Source organism: Larus michahellis, chromosome 2, assembly GCF_964199755.1.
Source record: "Larus michahellis chromosome 2, bLarMic1.1, whole genome shotgun sequence".
NCBI lineage: Eukaryota > Metazoa > Chordata > Aves > Charadriiformes > Laridae > Larus > Larus michahellis.
This window is the reverse complement of record NC_133897.1, coordinates 84837327-84859108: the sequence shown is the minus strand read 5'-3', so window position 1 is coordinate 84859108 and position 21782 is coordinate 84837327. Positions and strand designations below refer to the sequence as shown.

The following is a 21782-nucleotide window of genomic DNA, read 5'->3' as shown; positions in this document are numbered from 1 at the left end:
ATTGTTGTGAGACTCGTGTACACAGTAGCAGACCAGAACAAAATATCAATATTCATTATTGAGGGACTTTTTTCTTCTTCCTTTTTTTTTCTTTTTTTTTTCTTTTTTTTTTTCTTTTTTTTTCTTTTTTTTTTCTTTTTTCTTCTCAGAAGTGAAAGACAAAAAAATATGCACCGGCCTAGAACTTTGTATGCAACTGGGAGTGCAAAACATTCACAGAAGAAGGAAAGGACATCTTTAGGCAAGGGTTAGTTGCTTAACTACATCTTCAAACAAAACACTCTAAAAATCAGATTACTGACTTCCCTTTTTGTTCTTTACAAATAGAAATAAGAAAGCAACCTAGTTTTCAGACAGCTTGCATACCTTTCTATTCGTCTAGAAAAAAATCTTCTAGAAATGTTTGTTCTCATTAAAGCAAGGTTTTTCACATAGTATGAATGAACTTCTACACATCATAGTGAGCATTCACACAATCACTATCAGAATGGAAGTAATATATTATGAGACTGTCCATTCGAAGTATATTTAAAAGGTATGGTAATTACCTCAACAATGAGATCATTTTAGTATATAAGTGCTTGACATATACATTTGCTGTACCAGGAATCACATTACACTCTAGCATTAATGTCCCGTAAAGTCATTACTGCCATAGGAATATCAACATTTCTACACATTCAATGGAACATGCAGAATCAGATGATTAAAATGAAGTGTCAGAGGAACTGTGCTAACAAATTAATGCTTGTTGTTCACTCCTGCCTAAAATATCCACAGTTGTGATTCAATGAAATTTCAGCAACAAGTAAACCAGTAGGTGATTTACCCAATTTCAAGCCCACATTGAATGGCAAAGGCTGTCCATCCGTGGGAGTAATAATTATTACTATGGAAGAAACAGTAGTTGTGACTCTTTTGTCATGTAACAAAACATTATAGCCCCAGAAAACACTGGCTGCTTCAGAAAAGGCCTCAAGACTACCTCCTAGCACCTGGATCTCTTTGAAATGAATGTTGGAATTGGGCTAAGCTAGTGCAGTTCCCATCCTTTGGGAGCAAAAAGGTGCACAGGCAGGGAGCAAGCTATGGAGGATCAAGACATAGTTTGGGGCACACCTGCCCTCCAGTATAGACAATGAGAGATTCCCTACCAGTCCTTTCTTTTTTTAAGTCTAGGTTAAATTACATTCTGCATGCCTGGAAAAATATGATAAGCAGGAAAAAAGTTACAAACTTCTTGTAAATGACAAACATTGTTTCCCTTACACTTATCCTTTTATTAAGCTGATAGTTACGTAAATGGCTTATGGCAAGACTTCAATCACTCTATTTCAGTTAAAATCACACTTAACATTAGCTCCGTAGGCGCGTTGACAGATCATGCATTTTCATCAGAAACGGTGGTGGTTGCAATAACATTTCAGTTTTAGCTTCAATCTAAATTAGTAAAATTCTTTTAACTTTCTCTCCTGAGGAAGAGAAGTTCTCTCTCTTGCATCCAAACTCTCGAACAGCACTGTAGTTTATCTGATTATATACTCAGGGAGGAGGAAAATACAGTGCAATATATTATTTCTGTACACTGAGTTGCCTGAAGATTACAATACTATGATGCTGCAGTTAATACTCAAAGTACTTTCCTGTATCTGTAAAACAGAAGCAGATGTTGGCAGTTTCCCATTTAATGAATTAGGGGTGATAGAAAAATGACACCCAACAAAACTGTTAAGTTTAAGATGTAAACTTTGCAATAATTTATTGCTTCATCTGAACAACATTAAGCAGGAGTTTGATGTTGTAAGAGGAGATTCTGTGCATCTTTTTACCATTTTCCTTAGGTTTTTTAGGTCTGGCAGGAATTAAAATCATACAATCAGATATTAAGAATCGGGAAAATTATTTTGTGCTTTGTTATTGCTATTTTTGTTAAAAGTCAACTTTATTGTGTTGGCTTATAAACTACAGTTCTTCAGATCCTTTTTAGATCAGTTCATAATTGGGCTTTAATGATGTAGGTATTATCACATTTCATAGGCCTCTTTTTACCACCTGCATTTCCCGTAAATGAAGAACACCAGCAGAAGCTTAATTCTGCTGCTTGCTGAATATTTACCTCTCAGCTCAATAAATCATGATGGTTCACCTCTTCCAAAGTCAATAACTATTTAATATTCTATTAAGCTTATGGGAGTAAAAGAATAGTAAACCATGTTTCTGCTATAGCAATGTAATTAACTAAAACAGGGAACAATTCCCCTTTCATTTAAAATAGCAATAAAACATCCGTTATTCAAGGAGTGTGATCATTATAAAACTATGTGGAAAGAAGTGAACCCTGTAAACTTGAACTTAATTCAGTTTCCTGAGTGAAAAGTTAAAAAACTGTAAAATTACAATTTTACTACTTTAGTGACATATATTTCTGAAGCAATTCCTATGTTGACTCCTCAGCCGATGATAGCTCACCTAACTGGATAAAGTCAGTGAGGAAATAATGTAGTTTTCATTCATAGATTAATAGTGAATATGCTGGCCTTTAAGACATCCAAATTCTAGATAGGCTAAGCTTATTATATATTAGAGCTTTGGAATCCCTTAATTTATAACAGTTGGATTATTCCCATGGTAGAGTAAGAGAGATTTACTCTATCCTTCTTCCATTTAAAGAGACTTGAGAAGGCTGACAGAAAGAATCAGTTCTTCAAAGAAGAATGTGTTTTCAAAGAAAATACCATGCCATTTATTACGAAAATAAATAAAAAAGTACTATTTTCACAAATTCTGAATTTGTCTTACTCCCTCCTTTTTTGTCCAGGTGCAGCAGTGTGGGAGAGGGGAAGAAGGAGTATAATGATCACTATTTCTTTATAATTCCATCTGCATTCTTCATCTGTTTTTTTCCATGAGAGAAGATAGAAAAGGGCCACAGCAGTCAGAACTAAACCTAAGCCATTTGCTCCTGTGGACTTTAGACAACTGAATTAATTACAGACTAACTGATTAGCTGCTGATTTTTACCCACCTATGACTCTGCTCAGGTCTTATGCTTTTCTATTGCTTTTCAACATGTTGGTCTCCTTATAAAGTCCACAGATTTTATTAGCATCTTTTCTAAAAATACAATCTATGGGAGGAAAATTCTGGAGGATCTAAACTGATAAATGGCTGAGTAGCACTTCCACAAGGTAGTGGAAGTAAATCTCGCTCAAATTTAGTTAATTGCAATACAGCAAGTATGCTTAAAAAAAAATAACAAACGGACAAGGTGGGTGGGTTTGGGTTGTGTTTTACTAACTGAATCCTTGTGCAGACCTCTGGATGTGGCTTCAGGACACTCAGCTGATGTTGTCACTGTCCCTTTACTTAAATTTATATATGCCAGAGGAATTAGCCTTCGCTGGGGAAGCCTGCAGTAGAATGGCCTTTTGAGCTGCTGGTAGTAGGCATCCTTATGAGGTGACAGACCAGTGAAGTTAATCTGCATATATCCATACTGTGCATTTGTACTTTGGTACATGTACAAACTGATCCGTTCTGCAGCCATTGGCAACACCAATAGAAAGATATAAAATCAGGATTCAACTTCTCTCATATTCACTGATACACATTTTAAATATTTCTCTCTGCCAAAAGTAACGATTTGAGTAAAACACCACTGAAGTTCAGTCCCTTAGTCTCTGCAGACAGTTGTACCTGGTTTTTTTCTTTTTTTCCTTTTAACAGGTGTGAAAGTCCACAAAATGACACCACCTGAAGAATTGGCATGCTGCATAGTTCTCAATAAAAAGATGCAGATTAACGTGTCTTATTTTTCTTTTATTTTTTTTTCAGTAAGTAGTGGAAAGAAAAGCAAAGCAAAGCTAAGCATGAAACATACAACTAGTATTTTAGGAAATAATAAAATGGTTGCACAAGGCTTTAGTTTTACAGTATGATGGGAAGACATCTTAAGTTTTGTTACACAAGTGCAAGAATTTTTTGTGAATTCAGAGGCTAAATCTGGACTACCGTACATTGTGCAATGATATGTATATATCCTTCCAAACCATCTTTTAGAATATATTTCACACACACAACTGTGATGAGCTGGGAAGCATGTTAAGAGTCTAAAGCTGCAGCTGGGTCATTATGGAAAAGTAGACATGATACTTTTTTGGTATAGTCACCTCTTATTTGCGCCAGGATGAAAGCAGGTCCAGCACCTCTGGTTCATTTTAATAGAGAAGTATCCTGTATGGGCAGTCTTAGGTTATTTATCTCATAACACTTCTGGAATCTCTAAAGAAAAGGAAAAGTAAACGTTTTAGCAAACACATTGAGCAACAGAGTACTCTTGCCAATGCAGGTGTTACTGAAGTCATCAATAATTAAATGACAATAAAAGCACTGATAAAAAATTAAAAAAAAAAAAAATCAAAGCTATAAAATTGTTAAAGCTGGCTGTCTGGGTGGGGGATGACTTAATTAAATGTTTTAATAGAATTATTACTAATTAACAACTAATATAAATTACAGGTTAGTAGTATGATATTCCAAAGACTTACAGAGTGACAAAGGAGATCTGAGGAGTAACACAGTGCCTGCTTGGTTCAAGCAGCCAGAGCTAGAGAAGGGGAACAGGTCAATAAGGAGACACCCATGCCAAGCAGCCAGGAGGAGACGCTCGTGGCACTGACCGGGCACCCCAGCGGGCGCTCTGTGGGTGCGCTGGGTGCGCTGATGCAGGGGTAGTCGCCATGCAACCTACAGGCAGGCATTACCAAAATCATTTGAACGCCATTTAAGAGGAAATAAAAGGCATATAAATTGCAATTGTTGCCACTGTCTCTGGGTTTAAGTCAATTCCCTGTGTGATTCAGCAGACCCAATTAAGCAGATTTAAGGACTTCCCAATTAAATACAGAAGACTTTCCAAGTACCTTTAAGAATCATATATTTTAGTGTACAACAATTTCATAGCAATCCCACTGGCAATAAAACTGACAGTTAGTAATTAATTGTAACACCTCTGATTACTAAATTAATATTGTCTTATTAAAAATACATAATCTAATGAATTCCCAGTTAGTAATTCCACAGATGACTATAACTTTTACTGTTATTCTTTCCTTATTTTATTTGCCCATCTATGTTTAAGTTTTGACTGAGCTGCAACTTTGCATATAGGCCCTGATTTCAGCTAAGCAGCCATTTTACAGAAATGTAAATTTGTTCAGTTGTTCTTGAACTGTTGTTCTATGTTACCTCCATAAGAGACTTCTATTATTCTGTTTGTCTTCCAGCTGCAAGCCATTTGAAATTAAACCAGGTAGAAGCTCCTCTGACTCGCAGTAATACATTTATTCCTAAGGGAAAGCCTGACCCTTTAAAGCCTCAGAAAGAAGAAAACTATTTTTCTCAGTTTAATTTTCATTGGACAGCCACATGGAATAGCTGGACTGGGTATAAATAGCTGGCTCTGAAATGGAAAGTTTATGGTTTTAGCAGTCCAGTGGTATTATATAGCTTCCACCTAAATGAAAGCAGGAACAGCTGCTGTCTACCTGTGAGTAATGCATTCTCTCAGTGTGGGAGACAACATTCCCTGAACACAGTAAAGATCCTGTCTACAAAGGTGTATTGCCCTCTCAGCTCCTTCTGCATGTTGCGAACAGGCTTCCCTTTTATGCGCATACGTAAGCTCATTGGTTTAGAGCGGGGCTCCCAGTATTGCATGAAGTCAGAGTCCTGTACCATTTCTGCTCATTTGCTAAAGTAACCGCAACCTTAGAGCTCGCAGGCAGCTGTCTGCTCTTTTATTTATCAGTTCTTCAAGAGTACTCATTGAAGCAGCATTCCTGGTCCACCCAGTGATATAAGGTGCAGTCACCAAGGCACACTAAATCTGTCAACAAATGCTGCCGTTTCTTCCTGGATGCGCCTCTTTGTTTATCAAATAATCATTTTCAGTAATAAGGGAGCAGAGTGTAAACACGCTCTTCACTAATTTCCTATGTTTGAACATCTGATTCTTTAACATTGTGAACAGGAAGCACTGATGAGCTTTGTGACTGCACAGTTTGGTTCCAATTAAAATTTTAATGAAACAAAAGTCAAGCCCAACTGTGACTTGTGGCAGAGTTTTGATTTCAGCAGTGCCCTCTTACATCCTCTAATTTGGCCAGGTTTCCCCCACTGAACATAAATAATGATAGTTGACAAGACAGAAAACACTGAGCCTGGCACGGAGTATGCCAACCAGCTTGCTTTTCAGAGCTGTCACTTGACTTTTTTTTTTTTTTTTTATTATTTTTAGGAGCTGTTGACCGATTAGCAATCAAGCCTATCCTGAATTTTCAAGTTCATTCAAATCTATTTTCAGAATGGATATCCCAGAGTGACTGTAAGGCAAAGGAAGCAAAGTGTGCTTGCACCATCGAGCACAGTGCTTTAAGCTGATAGAAAACATTTGAAGCTATTTAGCTTCTCTGTAGGAGCCCATGAAAGTCTGTTGCTTCCTGCCACTAATAAATGCCGTGCAGGCCAGTTGCTTTCAAAACTCCCAATAAAACCCACTGGTGTTGTTTTTAAAGGAACACAGCAGAAGGGAGCAAAACTAATTTAAGAAACATTTGCAACAGTGAAATAGTGCTCAGAGCTGTGGTATTAATGACAGTAGTCAGTAGCAGCATCTGACTGCCTGGATTTAAATGGCAATCTGCTTGGCAGCAGCAGCTTAAAAACAATGCAGATACTGGGCTGCACCGTCCCTTCTGTACACATACCCAACAGACTGGCTGATCCAACCCTTGGATACCGAACTCTGTAACCAAACAAGTTAGACAAAGGAAAAATAAATTGCTGTGGATCTGAGGTTTGCTTTATTTAGCATTCATTCAGTGACAGAAAAAGGAAAAAAAAAACAAAAAAAAACCCAACCAAACAAAAAAAAAACAACAAAAAAAAACAAGACGAAAAAACCCAAGCTTTATACTAATGAAGAGCTGCCAAGAAATAGAAATAGTTTCAGTAGCAGGGGACAGAGTCCTCAGCTGGTATAAGCTGGCTCAGCTCCAGCGACTACAGCAACATCGCACCACAGCTGTTGAGCTGTGGATAAGGCTGCACATGCCTGACATCAGGCTCCTAAATTCACACTAAATCAGTAACAGTAAGATTATCAGAAGTACAGCAACTGCCTCTGGACCAAAACATCTGATTTTCTTTTTTCTTAAGTTTTGGTGAGGAAAAAAAAGGCCACTTACTCATGATCTTTAAATACAGATTTAGGAGGAGAACTTTAAGTATATTATTTAAAAAAAGTCTTGCCTGGCGTCCACAATTAAACATCTGGATAAATTCCATGCAGTTCAAAAGATGATAGACCTTAAAGCTATTCTGCAGTCCTGGGAAGTTAATTTGCTTATTTTAGAGAGGCACTTCAAATGCATCCTCCTACATGCCAAGAATGGAACCCCAAGAACTGAAGAACCAGATTTCAGAGGAGAAAGGATATAAAATCTCTGTCTATAAAAGCTCCTTCTGCCTTTTCCTAGTAATTTTTCCTCACCCTCCACCAAGAAGAAACAAACAGTCTGACCTTCATGATTCTGTTAAAGTGGCAGACGTAAATGATGGAATATGATAGTCGTCAGAAAGGATTTATTAGCATGCTTTTCCTATTGCTCCTGACTTGTGCTAATGCACCTGTATGCGCCTCTATGAGATGTTACAATTGGAAAATATTTTAGATTACTGATTTCTGCAATGATTCCCCAAAGTAAGATATTTTTAGTGGTTTTAAGCTATTTCACTTGAAACCCTCAATAAATGCCTTCGGAGACTACTCCAAAAAGCCTACTGCTGTGACAATTTTTCTCACAGCAATATCATATTTCCTCATTATTTGATTTAATTTTGACATGCCTACCTCTTTCTGCGAGTCTTACACCAAATAATTTTCCTTATTTCTTGAAGTTATCACTTTGTTGAAGACAATATGTCATGTTTTCTTTCAGCCATTATTTACACACATTGTCCATTGCAAAATGTTCCCTCACAAGTCACTCCCCCAACTCTCTAACAGTATTTTGATTTTTTTGCTGGCTTGAATCCTTTGACAGATTTAGGAGAAAGTGGTGCCTGTTGTATTATTGCAGAGGCAATTGTATTATTTCTCATTTAACTGTATCCGCTTCTACAAAGCCTGTGTGCTCTTTCAACACAATTGCTTTCAGGAAGATCAAATATAGACAAAGGCATTGGGCAATGTATATGAGTAATAGAATCAAGACAGTGGAGGGAGTTTAATAATTTCTATAGACTATGTGATACTTATGGATACTAGCTTTCAAATTACCTTATTTTCTTTGCTGTACCGTATGACAAAGGCATATTTTCACTTTTGCATATACTCCTTCAACTGGGACTTTTTGGGCGTTAGCATTTTCCAAGGGCTATCTATATTTAATCATATTTCAGGCCTCCGATATAGGAGGTTGTTGATGCTTTGAAGCAGGTACTTGAAAGAAACAAGAGAAAGACAACTGACTTTACCTCTCTGTATTATTAAATGGTCAGCCAAATTTCAGCTCAGGTTGTTCATAGGAACATCCCTCTCTTCCTCAAACTGTGGTTCCAATCATTGTCATTCCAACCATCGTGATACCATGAATTATCTGTGGCATAATTCATGTTCTTTTCAACCACTGAGAGCTATGCTATCCTGAACCAATTCTATTTTAATTTCTATTCTTTCTGGTCTTTCTGTTTGCATTATTTTTTTCATCATAGACTCTATATTGGACAGCCCGTTTTGATTATTATGAAACTTACTTTCCTGCTATACCTTTTCTCATCAAAATGCCTAAGAAAGATGTTAAATAAAACAGAACCTAACCCCAATTCCTCTGGAAGTATGATGCTTTTGCTTGCTCAATAGTATCTTTTAGTTTTCCTGCCACATGATAGTAGTCTTAGGCACAGCAGTACATGAATTTTTCAAGTAACACTTCAGTTATTATCCAATCAAATATTAAAAAATGGTCATTACATCTGCTGTGGGAGCTTTAGCTGGTAGCTGGGGTTGTCATCCAAAACAGAAAAATGCTTTGTTTTGTTTATGCAGGCATACTCCCAGGCACTGGTATGATAGCTGTTGAGCCATTGTTACTGTGGCCATCCCCTTCTATAGAGGAAAATAGGTTTTAAAAATTTTTCTCAGTGTTTTTTTTAGACAACTTTGAGCCTCATGAACCCACATAAAATGATGGTTTACTGTAATTCCTCCTACTGCCCATTTTTATTAATCTCTTTCACTACATTTTAAAGCCCAATTCTAAAACCTATTTCCTTGGCACTACTGTAAACATATACTTTAAAATGCTAAGTATTCCAAGTCAAAAATCTTTGCAGTTATCTCTTCAAGATATGCATATTATCCTTATATCTCCAATGAATTTCTATAACTCTAAATTGTTTTAAGATCAGCTTCTGATTGGAGTCTTTTTTTATTGGATCATTATGGCATCTTTAAGTTATTTAATCATAGAATCGATTAGGGTGGAAAAGACCTTTAAGATCATCAAGTCCAACCACAAACCTAACACAGCCAAGTCCACCACTAAACCATGACCCTAAGTGCCACACCTACACTTCTTTTAAATACCTACAGGGACGGTGACTCATCCACTTCCCTCAGCAGCCTGTTCTAATGCTTGATAACCCTTTCAGTGAAGAAATTTTTCTTGTCCTATCACTTGCTACCTGGGAGAAGAGACCAAAACCCACCTTGCTACAACCTCCTTTCAAGTAGTTGTAGAGAGTGATAAGGTCTCCTTTTCTCCAGACTGAACAACCCCAGTTCCCTCAGCTGCCTCTCATCAGATTTGTGCTCTAGACCCTTCATCAGCTTCATCACTCTTCTTTGGACACGCTCCAGTACCTCAATGTCTTTCTTGTAGTGAGAGGCCCACAACTGAACACAGTCTTCAAAGTACAACCTCACTAATGCTGAGTACCATTAAGAATCCATTTGTTTTGCAACATTTTTCATTTTTTTTAATTGCCATTAATGAAGTACCCTGTAAAAAAAAGCATACCTGAATCCAAATCATGTATATGGTACTTGCCTGGTGCTATGAAAAGACTAGCAAAGCAAACAATATAGGTGATACATGCTATAGCTTTCCAGTTATCAAAAGGAAGGAAAAGGGGAGACAGACTGTTCTTTCAGCATCCAGAAAGCATGTTCTACAATATGTTTTCCTTTAACAGTAAGAGAAAAAGGAAATCTCTCTTCAGCAAACAGGTGGGAAGAGATAATACAGGATACCATGTCATGGTATGCTTTATTACATAAATATGCTATGCCTTGAGGTGAAGCCACAATAGAAATCCTTGCTTAGGCAGACATATGAGAAGAGGTCAGGTCATTAACTCAATCATCAGCCTCCACAGACACATGATTCTGTTGAGAATTGTGCACACATTTTAGGTTGCATAGCACTGGCAGAACCCAGCATCTTCCCTTCATAATGATATTACAGTCTCATAGGGCTAGCAAGTCAAACTATTTCATGATTATTCTCTTTCTGATCCCAAGAATGCACAGTTCTTTCCTTGCATACTGATGAGATGATCAAAGAAAAAATTAGGCTGGAAGGTAATCTGGAAGTCATGTAGACCTACCTCCCCATTTAAAATACAGCTGCTGGGTTTAAACAATGGTCTCTAAGTAAGCCAACACAATCTGTCCCATTGGAACCTGTGCAGCCAGCACACCTTCCCCTTTACAGAAGCAGGGTAAGGGAGCAACAGTAAGTTCCATGTACTCCAACTTCCACAGGCAAACACAGGTGCCACTTTGAGGGTATTCAGCACAGAAAAGAGTCTGACAAGTGTCTGATTGGCAAGGCAAGTCAGGAGATGTCTTTTTGTGGGATCCACTTAAACCACACAGGCAACCTTCTAAATTAAGGTTCATACCTAAAGGTTGACTCAGAGGAACTAGCTGAAGCTATTACTACTTCTGTCTGACTTCACTCTGCCTTGGGTGAGCATTGTCACAGCTGAAGCCAGGACATTTGATCAGCTCATGGACAGGTTGATAAACCTATGATCTTTAGCCTGACCAAGTACCAAAGCAGAACAAATTATTTTCCTTTATTTTAATATACCCAGACGAAAACTATGCTGCTTCAGGAACTGAGTCAGTAGTAGAGGAGCTATGTCTGCCTTAATGGCAGGGACATGCATCATAGAAGCAGTATGGATGGTACCAACTCTAAAGCTGCAGCCACCTCATTTATTTTAGTCTACCATGCCAACTCTGTTACAGGCATTGTATAACAGAGCCTCTTTATATACAGGGAAAAAAAGAAAAAAAAAAGAAAAAAATCAGTGAAAATGTGGAGCTTTTCCTTTTCTCTTTGGATTCAAACTGTCCTTCTTCTACACTAAAGTTTTCAGGGAAGTCTAAGGAAAGCTTCTGAGAATTTTCGCCTGCCTTGCTGCCATGCATAAAAAGGGGTCAACGTGATCGAAGATTGTGTCCTCTGTTGGTAACCTCACCAACAGCTGTTGAAAACTAAGAACACATCAGCTTCAGTGACTAGAACACAAGACTGAAAAATAATTTGTGCTTGGCTCTAATCAAGGCTGATTGCAGTCTCAATGACCTTGGGCAAGTTACTCAAGCTCTTTGTTCGCCTTCCTGCTCAGCTGTAAAATTAAGTCAAAGTAGGACTTCACTGGAAAACAGATGCTGCCTCAGACTTGAATTTTTCTGGTAAATAAATTATAGAAGAAAATATAATAATTAATTAATAACTAGCAGTCAGCACATAATAATTATGTGGCCATATCCATTATGACTGTACATAAACAAAATCAATTTTCATTAGGGATCGTTAATGTTATCAAGCATTGCTAGAAAGGCTTTGGCATTTACCAAAAATACTCCTTTTTTTTTTTTCTCCAATGAAGCATGGCTATTCTTTCATTCCTTAGTATTGTGTACTTTTATAAGCCAATCAAATCCTGATATAAAATCGATGCATACTGAAATTTAAACCCAGTTTGAAAATGCATTTCTGTACTGTTTCATATCTTTATGAATCTAAAAGTTTTATCTTCATAAAAGAGAAAGTTTTACGAGCAATGAACATGGAGTCAGATTCTGTTGCAGTTTAAACTGGTGCAAGTATAGCTATCCTACCAAAACCAGTGAAGCCGGTTGCAGCATCAGGATAACTTCATTTTAACACTAGTGTCTTTTAGGATATTAATTAATGCAGTGATTTTTTTTTTCCTATTTTGAAGTGGAGAAGAATGTGAGGTGAAGTTCTCTTTTGGGAATGCTTCAGTGTAAATGAAAATTATTTTCATGAAGATTTTCAAACAAGCATGATTGACGGAAATGCATTTTTCCATGTCCCTAAGTACAACAATAGATCAAACAAAAAAACTTTTCCTAATTCTGAAGCTCCTGCCATTTGTTTTTTTGGAGGCAGTGGGAAAAAATTGCAAAGAGCTTTGGCTTCCATTCATATTATTTTTTTAAAAGAATCTATATTGTCATGTATTGAATTTGTATTGTCACATATTCTGGAATTTGACAATCTGTGGCAAAAAACTACAGGAAGACTACTCAGACGTTGCTGTGATCGGTATTTTAGAAATCCAAAGAACAAGAAAATGAATAATCATCAACAATTAAACTTGGAAAAAACTGGGTCCAAAATTAAAGTTCATCATGCTAGTGAAAATATTTCAGAAACAGTCATGACCTCTGATATGCCAGTCTTTGCTGACGGAAGTTAAAAGAATCAGTTTTCAGTCTGGGTTTCAAGACAATTACATGGAGATTCTCTCTTCTTTTTACACTGCAGAATGCAGCCAATGTCATGTTCAAAAGACATTAAAGTGTATTAAGTTTCATTGTGCACACCCTACTCTTCAGTTTCCCTACTGCCTTTTGTTTCCCTAACAGGTTTTCTTCCTAAGACCATAGATTGATTTTCTGTAGCTGCAATTCAATTGCTGTAGCTATAAAGCAGGATGGAAAGCATATGATTACTAAGCTGCTAGACAAAACCATGGCATTGCAGAGCTCAAATTGTAGGATTAGCTCTCGTTAATACTGCTTATTTATTTCATTGTAATTCTACAATAGGACTTGACAAAAGAATGCAACAAGTCATCTACTACCCCCTAAATCAAAACCAGCACTAATTGAAAAGAAACAGAAGAGAATACACATTTGAAATACGCACCTTCAGCCTGTTCTTCAATCAATTTGATATTAAATTGGATATGGCAGACATAGAGGGTTGCCTTTGTCTATAATTTTTCAGTCGTTTTACACCTTGCAATTGTTTCATCTTCCATGGAATCTGGGTGGAAGACAAGCACCAGAACTTTAAATGCGTTTTTAAATTAAATAAATAAAAATGGACATCAGTGGTACTAGAAATGCAATGTTGTGCCTATTGCACCTATTTCACACTGCAATCAATGCGAATTAAGTATCAAAATTATCTTGATAATCATATTAGTCACATAATATACATACTGAGGTGTAGGGCCTTTCTTACTCATTTTGCATCACAAGACAAATTTGGACAACTGTATATCTGGACCTGTACTGGATTCTTCAGTGGCTATATTTACTGATAACATCTCAGTCACTTTAGAAATGAACAAGTAATGGGATTAATTTCCTTCTCTTCCTCTTCAAATCCTCTGGTCTCCCCTTGCTTTGAGAGGCTCAGTCATTTGTGATATCAAATAATTTGGGACTAGGTTGTTACTGAACATGTCAGTAGGGGTCCGATTTTCACATAGAAACTTCACTGTCCTTCAGGCAGTGCTGTTCTCCAAAATGCTGATAGTATTCATTCTTATTTCTGCAGAAATATCTATAGAAACCTTTAGAATTAAGAATTGTAGGCAAGGTACCAGAAGGAAATACAGAACTGTCTGCATGCTTAAACCACACTCATTGCCAAGGAGGCCCTCACCAAACCACATTCTTTTAATGGCATATGATGTTGTAAGTTTAATTGTCCTATATGTTTTCATCCTTTAGGATTTAGTACTTCAAAAGTACAAATGTGACCTCTCAAAAAAATGCATTCATCCAAAGTACGTAAGTCAAAAAACCGAACAATTCTTAATAGAAATTAAAAACTACTGATCAGAATGCAGCTTTATGTGATGCACTAGAGAGGAAAAACTGCAAATGTGAGCATGGGTTTGTACGCAAAGGTGAAGCAGATGAAGCAATATTGTAAAAAACCTAATTTGTGAATAAAATTTGGGTGTTCTCTTTTGACATAAATGAGAATAGTTTCAAAATATTTTCCTATCTTTACATTAAATTGAACAGTTGTAATTTGTATCACCAGGAAGAACCACCCAACTGGGCTGCTATAATTCCTAAGGGTGGACAGTTTAGAACAACATCAAACATTTCAGGTTGGAGGGAAATTATGACAATCCAAGCGCTAGCTCAGAATAACCAAACTGAATTTGTGTGAGCTCATACAAAGTTCAAAAATTCCAGTACTCTTTGCGTAACAACTCTGAGGAAAAAAACCCAACAAAACAGCAAATCAATATAAAAAATCAACACAGAAAATGTGCAAATCTTCAGTAAAGTCCGACTTTTGCTAAGAACAACTGAATGGTAAGCATCTGCATTTAGCTAGAATGACCAGCAGCCACACAGGATTAAATCTGTAGCTGGTGGTGAGCCAAAGTGCTGTGCAGTTTGAATGTGAGCAACTCTGGCAGATAGCTGCCTCTGAAAGTTGTGCGTTATAAAGACGAATACGAGCAAGATCATAGATGACTTGGGTGAAAACTCTCGACTATCAGAGAGTGAGCTAGTAACAGTGCAGAAAAGAAGGGAAACAGAAGCAGCTCAAACTATCCAGATTAAATAACACAGGGAGGGATTGCTAGCTATAACTATCAAGATTAATATACAATTTACTATATTATTTGAGACATTCTACTAATCACTTTATTAGAATAGGACCTTTAGACAGGAAATAATTTTCTTCTTTTAAAAATTTACCTTCCATCTACAGATATACAAAAAGTATTTTCACAGGCACTTGGCATGCAGCAATTCCCAGGTTTCAATGCATGTTTAGTATTCAATTCATTACATCAATGCCTCTAAATTTGGTACACAGGATAATACTCATTTCTTAAATGAGTCAGACTCCAGTGAAATTGAAAAGAGCTACATGCATGCATCTGCATCCAGAATGTAACGGATAATCTGAAGATGAGAGAATAGCTTTGCTATGTTCATTACCACATAAAATTTGAAATTTATTCTCCTTTTGCTGTACTTTATGGTCAGATACCATATTTTTCAGCAAAAAAAATATGGAAGAAATCTATACCATCATATGTAGAGATATTTACTTGTAAACTTCTAGCAAGAGCTGTTTCACAGGAATATAGGTCAGGGTCAAATTTAAGGAGTCACTAATAAAACACAGATTAGGCCCTCTACATCATGGCAAAATTAAACTGGACTTACTCGTACTCATAGAACTAATCCTCCCTACTCACAAACAAATTTTAGTAAAGGAGGAAAACATAAACAAGAAAGGGTATTAAGAGGCTAAGATTCAATTCCTAAATCATAGCTATTCTTTGGACTGCTACTCTGATGATGAAACTGATAGTGCAGCTGGCCTTGAACACTTCCAGGGATGGGGCATTGACAACTTCCCTGGGCAACCTGTTCCAGTGCCTCACCACCCTCACAGTAAAGAATTTCTTCCTTATAACTAGCCTAAATCTACCCTCTTTCAGTTTAAAACTGTTACCCCTTTTCCTATTGCTACACTCCCTGATAAAGAGTCCCTCCCTGTCTTGCCTTTAGGCCCCCTTTAAGTACTGAAAGGCTGATATAAGGCCTCACATGAGCCTTCTCTTCTTCAGGCTGAACACCCCAACTCTCTCAGCCTGTCCTCATAGGAGAGGTCTTCCATTCCTCTGATCATCTTTGTGGCCCTCCTCTGGACCCTCTCCAACTGATCCATGTGCTTCTTATGTTGGGGGCCCCAGAGCTGGATGCAGTACTCCAGGTGGGGTCTCATGAGAGCGGAGCAGATTGTGAGAATCACCTCCCTTGATCTGCTGGCTATGCTTCTTTTGATGCAGCCCAGGATATGGTTGGCCTTCTGGGCTGCAAGTTGGGCTTCTAATCCACCAACATCCCCAAGTCCTTCTTCTCAGGGCTGCTCTCAATCCATTCTCCGCCCAGCCTGTGTTTGTGTTTGGGATTGCCCTGACCCATGTGCAGGACCTTGCACTTGGCCTTGTTGAACTTCATGAGGTTTGTATGGGCCCATCTCTCAAGCCTGTCCAGGTCCCTCTAGATTGCATCCCTTCCCTCCAGCATGTTGACTGCAGCTTCGTGTCATCAGAAAACTTGCTGAGGGTGCACTCAATCCCACTGTCCATGTCGCAACAAAGATGTTAAATGTTTATTTTTGATTAACTTTTTCACTTTGTGGTTGGATGTGCTTACCCATACACTGTTAAAAGTTCAAGCTTTTCTACGCATCAGGATGTCTCCACCTCCCTGTCACTCTGCCCAGACCCTCTTTTTTTCTTTTTGCAAACTAAAATGTCTTTCTAAACAATGAAACAACCTACCCCACAGCCAACCTCAAATACACGCGTTTCTGATGTGCCAGTTGATTCCTTTTTCCATCCCTCTCCTCTGTTAGCTATTGCCACTTACATTGTCCTCAAATTCTCTGGTATCCTGAAGACCAGGGAAACATTTTTCATAAAGTTCAAGCCTCTGCCACCAGACCTGTGATTAGAACAATGAAATTCAACAGAACGTTATGTAATAGTGAAATTTGTGAAATTCAGGGGAAAGAAGTTAAAATTTGACAGCAGCCAACAGGTTTTTCTTAGCATCAAAAGCTTAATGATGCAAATATTCTAAATAATGACTTACATGCAATTAAAACTAACATACAGCCATTTCAGTGATGAACTAATTTATGTCAAATACACCTTTTGGACTGAGTTAGTTTCTAGTTCTGAAATTCTCGTTCCTACAGAATGACCTCCAAACTCCAGTATGAGTACGAAGCCTACTGCTACCCGGACAAATGGAAATTTTATAGTAGCCTGAACATTCATTTATCTGTGTTTTTAAATTATTTTCCCCAAAGAGGTGCAAGTGTCTAACAGTTGAAAATTGCTCCTTGGAAATTGCTAACTCTGTTATCTTGTGTTTTAAAGTAACTGGAAAAAAGGTCTTTAGAGTTTTTTGTTTCAATATATTCTAGTTGTATTATATGAATTCAAAAGACAGACAAGCAGAATTCACTATGAGAGAGAAGACTTTAAAAAATGGATAAAAGTTGTTTGAAAATAATTTCTACTTAGAAACTGTTTTGTAAATAATTCCGTTATCTCTTTAATGACAGTCATATATATTAGAAATTCTGACTTGGTGGAGTATGGCATGGAACAGTTTGTGATCTTTTATCAGTTTGTACTCTACTTTTGTCCATACAGCTACTCCCAATACAGAGTAGCACAAAATTGGTACATTATGGTTTTTTGTACCTATAATAAATAGATTCACTAAAATATTTAATCTCTAACAAAAGAAGGACCTCTGAAACTCAAGGTCATTGCTTGTTGAACTTGTAATGAAGAATGTCAGCTTTTGTAATTCATCAACCTCCTACAGACAATCAAATTGCTTTAAGATCAAATGCCTGAAACGAGTATCTGAAATTATGAGATAATATTCAAGAAGAGATAATCAGTGTTATCATCTCACTTTCAGCTTGGAGGATTTACTTTTTGGGGTTTTCTTTTTCCTTGTATCACCACAGCTCTAAACAAACATAAATCACAGGAAAAAAAAAAAAGCAGAGAGACTGAGGGAAAAAATAGAAAAATGCACTAATTGGAGCAATATTTTGTGTGCTAGCACATAGCTAAAACTCATTTAACATCAATTAAACTTTCCTGTTGTATAATTTATTTTCACAGGTTTCCTGCCGCTAACCCTTACAGGCCTAACTTGGAGATAGGTACTGAATGGCTCTTGATTCTGTTAGGAATTCAGCTGACTAGAAATGGGATGGCTGATAAGGAGAAGCAGTTGTACTGATGAGGCCAATCCAGTACTTCCAGATTACAAGTACTGCTGCTCACCATGGGTTGAAGAAACAAGAAGAGTTCCTTAAGCATGGAGAATTCAGTCAGCTTAAATAAAAAAATTATGAATCAAACAAACAAAGAAATTCAGACAGAGACAACAACTACATGCAGTTTCCCAGTTTCCTAGATCCTGTTTGCCAGATACTTCATATCAACTGAATTTTTACCATCTTGCTCTTCCTACTACACTCCATTTGTGAGCTTGGACATGACAACTTGAGGAGCACAGGTAAAACACTGTAACATCAGAGTTTTACTGATAAGGCAACATCAAGCTAGGACCATTGACAGAAGGAACTAGAGACAAAAGACAGGAACTGTACCTTCAGATTGTTTGAGAAAAAACCACCAGCTTCAACAGGTGCTTCCCAAAAGAGACATTGCCTCAGATAATCCTTTACTTAGAGCATGGACAAAAAGGTAGATCTAGCCACGAAAAGAAAATCAATGTAAACTTGGCTTTCAAGGGGAGCAGAACTTGGATTCATATTTGGTTTAGGATGTTACCATATAGCTATCAAAATATTTCATAAAGGAAATAAATTCACAAACATAAAAATGCATGTTTGTTACACATAAATAAGATGGGAATAATATTTTAAGTAAAAAAAATAGAATAAGCTGTACATTAAAACTGTGAAGTATTGTCCTACTTAAAAATAGTGCAATTCAATAAAATAAGTGCAAAATACGCCCTTCTTAGGCCAGCAGTTTCATCAAGCTGCATAAAACTAACTGTAAGGATCCCGTCTATTAATGGGGGAGGGGGAGTTATTTGCTCTTAACAATCTAACTAAACTTTCTTCTATAATAATTATTTTACTCCACTCCTGCTTATTGATTTATAAATTAACACAAGTATCTTCAATGTTAATTTCTATTGTTGTTTCTTCTACTGCTAGAGTACTACAGATGTATTACATTAATTACAGTTAAATAATCTTTTTAACTCATTGTGAGACTCCAGTATTTCATAAATGAAGATTTTTGAAGGACTTTTCCATCACCCCTTTCTTTGGCATTTCTCCTTTTGTCTAAGATATATTCTTCTTCCTCTTCTCTTTTCCTTCAATGACAAATGGTAAGTGTTCTCAAATTATCAGTGGTGCATAACATAAATGTGAGTCTACAATTTTGGAGATAATGCATAAACAAAACCAATGTATAAAGGAAAGCTATTGTTTTGTAACTCATAATAGAGCATGTTTTATTGCCTATATCACTACTAATGTTATAAATAAGTATGTCATATTTTAAAAATGTGTAGTCCCATTTTCAAGATGAATGCAATTGCATAAGAACCAATATCACCTATAAAACTTAAGTGTATTGTCTAAGCTATTCATCTAAGCTCCCCCTATAAACAATAAAGACAGACAGTCATTTACAGAGTATATATCTACCTATTTCTACTGATGACTGAGGAAATCTAGGTGCCAAAGGTAGAGGAAAATAATCTCATTTTGGAAGTCTAAAACTCACTGAAATTTTTTTTTTTCAATTAAAGTGCTTGACAAGTTTAAAAAATATGCTAAATTTACTAATACTTCATACCTCTAGGGAAGCTCAAATAACCAAAGGATATCATAAATGTTTATCTCTTTATACACACATACGTACACACACACACGAGCGACAAATATCTATACATACAGGATGCCCACCTATTGCACTTCAGGTAAGATGTGATTAGGTTTTTGGCCTTAAGCTGGATTTGGTAAAAAAAAAAAAAGATGAGAGATTAAAGACCTTAGTAAAATCATACCTCTGAAAATTCTTCTAGTTCTTAACTTAAGCATTGACACATTCTTAATATTTACTAGAAGAAAAAAGGAAATAGCCTTGAGACAAGGAAATTAGACCCTTAACTTCAGAGAAGAAGAGTCTGAGAGTAATTCGCAAATCCTCCTCTTAATTCCAGTTCTCCAGTTGTATTGATCTTCCTTGCCCTTAAGACTTTCCTAGAGAGCAAAAAACAGACACTTGACTTCCTGTCTCTTCTCTTTCCTACCATGAGCTTGTTCTGAATCCCTGATGGACTCAGACCTCCCATTGACTGCAGACAGAAAATCTTATAAATGACTGCATGGTTGTCCCCTAAAAAAGCTTCTGATGAGTAACTCTCTGCCACACCAATAACCTGCCTAATTACATGCCTTAGCCTCTCCTTCTACTGTTTGACAAGTGCACCATCTACAAAAGCCAAAATAAAATTGTCCATAACTATCCTTTTGAATGGACTATTCCCCTCTATCATAGATTACCCTTCAAAAAATGCTTTTATAGTGGAATCCCAAGTCTTTGCAACACGTGGTTCTATGTAAACTCTTTTGTACGTGTAGAGCAGTCACTTTAGTGCCTCTTGATCCCTATGTTGACTAATGCAGAAGATAAACCTGGGCCTTCCTGTTGCCATTAATTAGAAATTTTCCTTAAGAGAAATTAAGAATTAGCAGTTATGGTTAGATTTTTCATACATGAGTACTAAAAACGCTATGTGTTAGAAATTCCAGCATACGCCACTTAGAAATAAATATACATCATCAACTTCAGCCTCGTTAGGCTACAAAAATGGGTCAGCCTAGATTTCCATCTAGTCCAGTAAGCTGGTTATGACACTGACAAATGGTAGTTGATTATCAAAAAGCTATGAAAAATCAGGGCATGCATAGATGTGACTTAGTATCTTCCCGTTGCAAATTCTGCACATATTTTGTTCAGTTACATTGGACTAACATCCTTTTTATTCCTGCCTCTAGTCCTGAAATTCTAAGCCATCTACTTCTTTACATGCAATTTTCTGCTAAAGACTCTGCCTTATTGTTGCCAATGAGTAGCAATCTATGAGTTTAGACTCCTGCGTCCAGGTTTGCCAATACATCGAGTTTCCTCTTCCTTGATTTTCAGATTATGGACCTTTCCAAGGAGTGACTGTTTCCTTTTTTGGACTTTACCAATTATACAATCAGTGCTTACTGCAGGAATAATTGATAAACAAATCATGATGATATCTTTGATGAGAAAACTTCCCTGTATCATCCTTCCAGGTTTGTTTTTAATTTATTGATTTATTGTTTTATTATATCAATTTATTGATCCAGACCCTGTTGTAAGATAACTTGTGCTATACCATCAACGTAGTCGCTTTGCAAAACTGATCCCTATCACAGATCATGAAAAACTCTTATAGCATCAGCTCCTTAATCAAACAGGGGTAATAGCAGACAGCAAAACCAAGCCAGATGAAATCAAGTGTGATTAAAACATTCTGTTTCAGCCTATTTTATCTAGAAGACTTCTGAAGTAACAAGAGGAATTGAAACATGCTGTAAAATTGAATAAACAGTTACAGGCAGGTGAATAAGCACATAAAAAAGTTGAGATACAGGAATATTTTTGCATGAAAAATGACTTAGCAATTTCCTTTTTTCCTTCTTCTTTTCAGAAGTTTTACAGCATTCTTAAGTAGTGGTGATGACAGCCAGGGCATATAAACTAATACATGGAATGGAGAAAGCCATTTAGCTGCTTCTGTCACGCTCCGTTTTAGGTCAAAGATTTCTTGAAAGTAATGC

At 36.8% G+C, this 21782-nt stretch overlaps 1 long non-coding RNA gene across 2 annotated transcripts in view; it reads right to left on the bottom strand.

Annotated features, from left to right (window-relative positions):
• LOC141739262 (uncharacterized) overlaps positions 1–21782 on the bottom strand; it is a 120665-nt gene that overhangs the window by 25210 nt on the left and 73673 nt on the right. For both annotated transcript variants that reach the window (XR_012585650.1, XR_012585651.1), the window contains 5 exons: positions 19872–19915; positions 18531–18633; positions 16757–16831; positions 13257–13376; positions 4170–4281 (listed from right to left, as the gene is read on the bottom strand). This is a non-coding gene — a long non-coding RNA (uncharacterized LOC141739262). The remainder of the gene's footprint in view (positions 1–4169; positions 4282–13256; positions 13377–16756; positions 16832–18530; positions 18634–19871; positions 19916–21782) is intronic.